The sequence below is a fragment of the Mus caroli genome, unplaced genomic scaffold, assembly GCF_900094665.2.
Source record: "Mus caroli unplaced genomic scaffold, CAROLI_EIJ_v1.1 scaffold_22752_1, whole genome shotgun sequence".
NCBI lineage: Eukaryota > Metazoa > Chordata > Mammalia > Rodentia > Muridae > Mus > Mus caroli.
The window spans coordinates 1-8,565 of NW_018389059.1; the positions used below are offsets into that span (position 1 = coordinate 1).

The 8,565-nt window shown below is 39.1% G+C and overlaps 1 pseudogene; it reads left to right on the forward strand.

Annotated features, from left to right (window-relative positions):
• Nucleotides 1-3,417: 3,417 nt before the first annotated feature.
• LOC110287916 lies at nt 3,418-4,183 on the forward strand (annotated as a pseudogene).
• Nucleotides 4,184-8,565: the final 4,382 nt, after the last annotated feature.

The window sequence follows — 8,565 nt, forward strand, 5'->3', positions numbered from 1 at the left end:
TGGCTCCATTCTTTTCTTCCGCCCCGTCTAGATTCCTCTCTTTTCAGAGAACTGCCATTTTCAGTTGAACCGTTCATGTTGTGGACCGCGGGCGGGCCGCAACAAACAAACAAACAAAAATCCTGCCAAATACTCAAGATACAGCCCACAGAACTAGAAAAGGTCAACAAGCTGAAGGGTCCAAGTGAGGATGCCTCAGTTCCACTTGTGATGGAGTTAAAACATTTTAATATGTTTAGGTCATGTCTCTTTAAATTTTCTAGAGTAAGATATTTTAGTTTAGACAGTTAATTTAGAGTATTTTCTCATTTTATTCTGAATCACTTGGGTCAAATAAAATCACTTTTATTTGAGTAGTATTTGGAAATGTTATTCACAATTTTTAGAATAAACAGCAGTCTTTGACTTCAGAGAAAATGCATCACATTACCTTACAGACAACAGTTTTGATTTCTTTTCTAGACTATTATTATTAACTTCTAGAAATTCCAGGTCCAACTCTCTGATATTAAAGCAGGATGATAGATTCTGAGGAATTTTGTATATGAACTTTCCCTTGTTGTCTGACAGAGAACATTGGATGGACTAAGGATGGATGAGTGGTAAATCATCATGGCTAGAGACTAGTCTACAGGGTTCTTTTGAAAATCTTCTCATACAATAGAAAATCAGCATTTTATATTTTTTTAATTTTAATGTTTTGCTATTTCCATATTTTGACTTTGTGTACTGACCACTCTCATCTCCTAATGCCCTACCACTTCTGTCCAGCCTGTTGTTTTATGACTCACCCACATGAACTAAAAGCCATTGGGGTTAACCTGGGTTTGGAGCTATCTGCCAGAGTGTGTGAAGCTTAGCTTCAACTAAAGACAATGATTTTCTCCCTCTCATAAGTTGTGAATCATCTATAGTTCAGAGGTAAAGAGTCCTGTTATTCATGTTCTTTCCTTGATTAATTATTAGTCCTGGTCTTGTTGTGGCACCCAGGTAAGAAATATGATTTATGTGAGTTAAAGATTATTGTAGTTGTGTAGCTTGAGTTCAGAGATGGTGATTCCCCCAGAAGTTCCTTTATTCTTAAGAATTGATTCCCCAGGGCTGCAATGCTCAGTGGTTAAGAGCACTGACTTCTCTTTCAAAGGTCCTGAGTTCAATTCCCAGCAACCACATGGTGGCTCTCAACCATCTGTAATAGAATCTGATGCCTTCTTCTGATATGTCTAAAAGCAGCTACAGTGTACTCATATAAATATAATAAATAAATCTTTTAAAAAAGAATTATTTTCCCTATTCTGGACTTTTGTTTTTCCAGATGAATTTGAGAATTGCTCTTTCCATGTCTTTGAAGAATTGTGTTGGGATTTTGATGGAGATTGTGCTGAATCTGGAGATTGCTTTTAGTGGGATGGCCATTTTTATTATGTAGATTCTACTATTCCATGAGCAAGGGAGGTCTCTCCATTTTTTCAGGGCTTATTCAATTTCTTTCTTGAGAGACTTGAAGTTATTGTTATATTGATCTTTCACTTGTTTGGTTAGAGTTACCCCAAGATATTTTATATTATTTGTGACTATTGTGAAGGGTGTTGTTTCCCTAATTTCTTTCCAGCCCACTTATCATTTGTATAAAGGAAGGCTACTCATTAATTTAGTTTTATATCCAGTGAAGTTATTTACCAGTTGGAGAAGTTCTCTATTAGAATTTTTGTGGTTGCTTATGTATACTATCTTATCATCTGCAAATAATGATACCTTGACTTTTTCTTTGCCAATTTGTTTCTCCCCTAATCTCCTTTTGTTGTCTTATTGATCTAGCTAGAAATTCGAGTCCTATGAATAGATATAGGGAGAGTGGGATTTTAGTGGGATTGCTTTAAGTATCTCTACATTTAATTTGATATTGACTGCTGGTTTGCTGTAGATTGCTTTTATCATGTTTAGGTATGGGCCTTGAATTCCTGATCTTTCCAAGACTTTTATCATGAATGGGTGTTGGATCTTGTCAAACGCTTTTTCTGCATCTAAGGAGATGATCATGTGATTATTTTCTTTGAATTTGTTTATATAGTGGATTATGTTAATGAATTTTAGTTTATTATACCAACCTTGCATCCCAGGGATAAAACCTACTTGATCATGGTGAATAGTGGTTTTAATGTGTTCTTGGACTCTGTATGTGAGAATTTTATTGAGTATTTTTGAACTGATATTCATAAACAAATTTGGTCTGAAGTTCAATCCACAGAACTCAAGAAGGTTAACAAGCCAATGGTCCCAAGGGAGGATGCCTCAATCCCCCTTGGGAGGGAGAAGAAAGCAATCATAGGGCAGGGGCAGGAGGAAGGAGGGACCTGGGTGGCAGAGGGGACAGGGAAGAGAAAAGGGGAACATGATCAGGTATTGCTGGGGTGGGAGGACAGAAGGACTGTATCCCTGAGGGCCAGGAGAAAGGATGGAAACAGGCAACTTCAGGAGATAGGAGTATTGCTGGGGTGGGAGGACAGAAGGACTGTATCCCTGAGGGCCAGGAGAAAGGATGGAAACAGGCAACTTCAGGAGATAGGCAGTTGGGTGGGTAGGACTAGAATGTACCAGAGACCTGGGAGGTGAGAGACTCTCAATACTCAGAGCGAGTGACCTTAGACAAAATGCCCTACAGTGGGGGGAGGGAACTTGTAGAGTCCACCTCCAGTAGAAAGTTAGGACATCAAGTGGAGGGATGGGGTTGCCATCCCTCAGTCAAAACCTCCAACCCAGAATTGTTCCTGTCTAAAAGAACTACAGGGACAAAAATGGAGAAGAGACTGAGGGAAAGGAGTGACAAGCCCAAATTGGAATCCAGCTCAAGGGGAGGCTCCAAGTCCTGACACTATTTCTGGTGCTATGGTGTGCTTACAGACAGGAGCCTAGTATGGCTGCTCTCCGAGAGGCCTAACAAGCAGCTGAAAGAGTTAGATACATATATTTAAATCCAACCAATGGACAGAAACTGGGGACTCCTGTAGTTGAATTAGGGAAAAGCTGAAAGATGCTGAGGAGGAGGGCGACCCCCATAGAAGATTAGCAGTTTCAACTAACCTGGTCCCCTGAGATCTCTCAGACACTGAGATACCAACCAGGCAGCTTACACCTGCTGATAGGAGGCCTCCAACACACATACAGCAGAGGACTGCCTGGTCTGGCCTCAGTGAAAGAAGGGGTACCTAACCATCAAGGTACTTGATGCCCCAGGGAGTGGAGAAGTCTAGTGGGCATGGGGACATCCTATTGGAGACAGGGTGGAGGAGGTATGATATGAGGAACAGTCAGAGGGCAGACTGGGTAGGGGATAATGACTGGAGTAAAAAAAAAAAGATTAAATAATAGCTCCTTGTTCCTGATTTAGCTGCTGTTGTTCCTGCTGTCACTGTCTTTGAGGACATGGCTGTGCTTCCAACATAAGGTGATCTTGGCAAGTCTGCCAGGGATGTATGTCTTCACCAAGGGCTATGGTTTTGGTTTAATAAAACTTGATTTGAAAACGAATTCTGAGAATAGACGAGAATTTACTAGCTCAGGCAGAGAAGTAGAATACAGACAACACCTAGGGCACTGAGATCATTCTGAAAGAGACCAGCTTGCTTGTGGGTTGAAGCTGACCTTTGATTCATCTTTCTCAGTGGAAAAAATGCTAAAATCAAGACAGGTTACAGGAGGAAGCACATCACCCTGGGCTGTGGTGTGGTCTTTGACATTGCTGGGCTCTCAATCTAGGGTGTTCTGGTGCTTGGCTCTGAGGGTTGGCTGGCTGAGTACCAAATGAATTTTGAGACCTCGAAGTTCTGAGTTATCCAGAGCAACTTTACAGTTGGCTACAAGACAGATGGCTTTCAGCTTCATGCTAATGTGAATGATGGGACAGAATTTGGTGGTTACCAGAAGGTGAACCCAAAGTTGGAGACTGCTGTCAATCTGGCTTGGACTTCAGGAAATAGTATCATATTGGAATAGCAGCCAAGTATCAGGTCGAGACTCTAATGCCTGCTTTTTGGCCAAGGTAAACAATTCCAGTTTGACTGGCTTAGGGTATACTCAGGCCCTAAAATCAGGTATAAAACTGACGCTGTCACCCCCGCTGAATAGCAAGAATGTCAGTGCAGGTGGCCACAAGCTTGGTTAAGAACTGGAATTTCAAGCATAAATGAATATTGTAGCAATCGTTAATTTTAAACTATTTTGTAACATAGTTACCTTCAGAATTTATGTTTTACCTTTAATGTTGATTCGAGAGTTAGTAAATACCGTGTTAGACTTCCAGGCTAAGAATGATTTGGCTTTAAGGTGTTTACTGTTTCGGAGGTACTGCAGAAACCTCATTCCAGAAAGGGTTCTTTTTTAGTTGTAGGCGTGGATTGGGGAAGAGCCTCTGTAGAGATGCCAGGCTCCAAGTGGAAGCTAGGAACTTGTGGACCCTTTGTAAATCTGTATCCAGTCCCCAGATGAAATTGTGACTTCCGAGCATCAAACCCTGGTGTCCCAATCCTATCTGCTTCGAAGCATATACACACCTACATGAAAGGAACATTTTTAGAAAGATCATCATACCCTGTTCCCACCATGCCTTGTTCCCAGCGCAGCCCATCAGTTACCTGTTTTACATTGAAATAAGTCTTTAGAGTGTCGTTAGATTTTTCTTTTGTGCCATTTTAGCATGGAGAGAGTGGGCATGATGGAGCCAGTCATTCAGGACTTAATCCTTCCTTCTGTTGTGGTGAGATTTTCTTTCTTTCTTTCCTTTCCTTTCCTCCCTTCTTTCCTCCTTCCCGCCCTCCCTCCTTCGTTCTTTTGTTCTTTCTTATTTTTTAATTCCTTTTTTGCCATTGTACCAGAGTATGAAATAGCTTCCCGGTTCTCCTTCTCTAAGCTGGGCAGGTGATTGAGGTCACACTCTGACAACACTAGGGTTTGAAACTGACTCCTCTTGTAGCCTCACCACTATTTTTTAGCAGCTTAGTGGGTGTATTATAGAATCTTCTATTTTGTAAGGAATTAGCTCCTCCCCTTCAAATGCTGCAATTAACATCACTTAAAATAAAACTTCAATAATATGTTGAAGAAAGAATAATAATAATAAAAAAAAAAAGAAAAAGAGATTACTGTAGTTGTATCAAGTCTAAGGGATAGTGTTTCCTGTAGCTAGCTCTTTACACCCCCTTCCATTTTTCAATTGTATACTCTCCCTATTCTTCTTTTGTTCCTGAACCCTAAAGGGGAGATTTGTTTATAGTTGGGTCTACATCATTGCTTACTTTCTTGTATCTTAGGTAGCCAGGAGACTTTGCTTTCACCGAAGTTCATTATAGAGACAGGCTTCTCTGTTTAAGGCTGAGCACTGGTTTTGTCTATGAGTATAATAATAGATATTTAGGGAGAAATTTCCTACTATCTCAATTTAGTTAACCATCATAAATATGTTTCCTAAATGGGACTATCTCATCTCAAGATCTTGGTTGTTATCCAGGTTTATAGTACCAGATATTGGTCCCTCACTCTCCCTGCAAAGTGTGTTTTGAATCATTTAGAGGCAATTGGGTACCTATCCCATAATAATAAAACAGCTCTTCCACAGATGTATACACCTTGCTTTCCTAATGGTGTTTTTTATTTACCCTTTATCACATTTAATTCCCACCTCCATCCCGTACTGTCATGTTTCCAATCTTCTACCCTCTCCCTTTGCTTAGAATTTCCCACTCACACTATTTTCAATTTTTAACTTTCTTTTTATCTATGTTCAATTTGAAATTAATCTTGGAAATTTATGTATTTTACTCACAACATGCTAAGCAAGCTCCCTTAACCAGCAATGATTAAAACTTCTTTAAATTAGTATGAAAAGTCAGTCTCTACTTCGACTCTCTCAAACAGCTGTCATGTTAAAAAGTCAATAAAAAATAGAGAAAAAATATGGAATAGAATAGCACAGAGATGTACAAGATAGTTAAAATATTATTACTTTTTCAGTTATGGATTTATATTTGAAAGCTTTTAAAGTTTATAATTTTCTTTGATTTTTTTTTCTTTTCATTTAAAGTAACATTTTTCTTTACATTAAATTTGTAATAGCAAATTAGCATTTCTTTACTCAAAGAAGGACTCCCTCATGAATACACTTCAGACCTCTGGGGACTAAGATCTTCTCTCCCTATGATCGTCACCCTTGCACCTTTGCTCCCTCTGAACACCACTTGCCTTTGTCCATATCCGTTCTTCTGTTCTCCTCAGCCATCTGGTGTTTTGGTGAAGCCTTGATCTCTACATGTCCTGTGTGTGCTTTTGTCTTTCAGTACAGTCAGTCAGTTGAAGACTCAGCCATTCTGATTCGCATTGAACTTAAGAAAGAGTTATATGCATACTGTATTACAAATTAATGTGACACAACCTGAAATGTGGACTCAAATTCTGTGTAGAGACTTCTCACTTTTCTAGTTTCTCTGTAAACCAGAATAAATTTGGAAACATAGATTGGTAAAGGTGGTCTGGAGAGATTGCTTAAGAGTGGTTAAAAGTACTTGGTATACAACCATAGCGATCTGAGTTCTGATCCAGTACCCACGTATTAAGCTGAGCACAGGATCATGTTCTGCTATAACTATCATCATTGGGATGGGCATAAAAAAGGAGATTGGTGGGGCTTCCTGGCTGCTGATCTGGCAGGGAAAAAAATAGGAAGTTCTAGATTCAAAAACAGGCTCTGCCTTGGAGACATGCAGTGGCAACTGATAAAAAAAATGATAGAAGAAAATAGCTAATGTTCTCTTCTGACCAAGCATAGGCATGTACACCCTCCTACACACAAAAACATTTACCAGACACACATATCATGTATATACAAACTATATACCATACCACACCACCACCACTATAAACAACAAAAGAAGGTTGAACCACCCAATAAAAATAAACCAACAAAAACATGGATAAAGGAAAATGAATAATTTTTTAAAACTCTCAACTTTCCACTCTCAAAGAGTGGAAAGAAAGAAGTTTCTCTCCATCATGCTCATGGCATTTTACAACATACAGAAAAGCAGAAAGATGAGAGAACATACAGATTTAGCTGTAAGATGTTTCCCAAGTCCTTTTCTGGGAGATGGCTGGACTTGACTCTCTTCCAATCTCTTTCTTATGTGGCCCTCCAGTCTGTGATCACTGCTGCATTATAAGGATGAAACATGGGAAGAAAAAGTGCTTAAGCAGAGGATTGCCTCTCCTTTTCCCTTTCTTCAAGCTCAGAGTTTTTACTCACCCCCTCCTAGAGCATGACCTTCTTACTATCCAAACATGTTGGTAGGGTCTTGACACATTAGTGTGAAGTTTATTGTAATGGGTCAGCCAGTGGTGACACAGTCATTCAATTAAATCTTTCCCTGTACTTATCTTTATCATGCTCCTAACCTCCTTTATCTTATCCCTCCTTATTAGTAGTATTTCTTGCCTCTGAATCTTACCTAGATGATGCAGCCAAGAAATAGTGAAGGGTTAACTATGGCAGTATTAGTAGTTACAAAACTTTGGCTTTAGAATTATTGAATTGTATGTATTCTAGAAGAAGGATAGCAGGTGAAAGGAAAATTTCTGGGTGGGGTATTATCTGAGAAATTATGAAGTGCAAAGCAATGTGAATAAATAAATGTCACATTCAGGTATGATTGTTTACTGTGAGTGCAAGGGATTAGTCAAAAAGGATGGGCAATTATGAAAATTAAGTGATTTCTCCCTGAAGGGGAAGGTTATGAAGTAGCCATCTATGGTATAACTAGAAGTTGTAGGTTATCTTGCAAGGGTGTGTTTCATAAAGTTAACTTCAAAGAGATCAGACAGCAAAAGATCTGAGTATGAAAGTTGTTCTTCATTGTAAGGCCCACTCCTCTCCTTGATTCATGCTCCAGTGCTATTGACCATGAACCTGTGCTAAAAGGATCCTGATTAAGATCCACCAATCCCAGTTTTCTAGTAAGTGGCCTGTCACTGCTACTCTCTCCATCACTACCTAGCTCTGATTAATGGGTAGCCTATCAAGTTTACCCATAAAATATTTTGTAAATGTTTATTCTGATTTGCAATAAGATACTTATACCTATGAGATCTACAACAGGAAACTGGCACACTGTGTTCCTTTTCATTATAGATTATCCTAATTTGCCTTAGGAAGAGGTTTTTTCTGGAACCAGTTGTTCAGGACTAACTTGGAAAATCTTTGGTGTACTGGCAGGACTTTCTTACTTCATGTTGAATGATCTTCCTTGCAAGAGAAACTGGCTTAACTTATTGGGACAATATTTTCTTTGTCATCATTTGTTCGCTTGGTTCCCTAGCTTCTATTAATTTATTTATATATGAAGAATATCTCTTCCTTTCCCCCATGTATCTCTATCTTAATGGATTTGGTTTTTGTCTTTAGAATTTTGTTTCATCACTTGATGTTAATATTTTTTTTTAATATTTTTATTACATATTTTCCTCAATTACATTTCCAATGCTATCCCAAAAGTCCCCCATAGCGCCCCCCACTTCCCTACC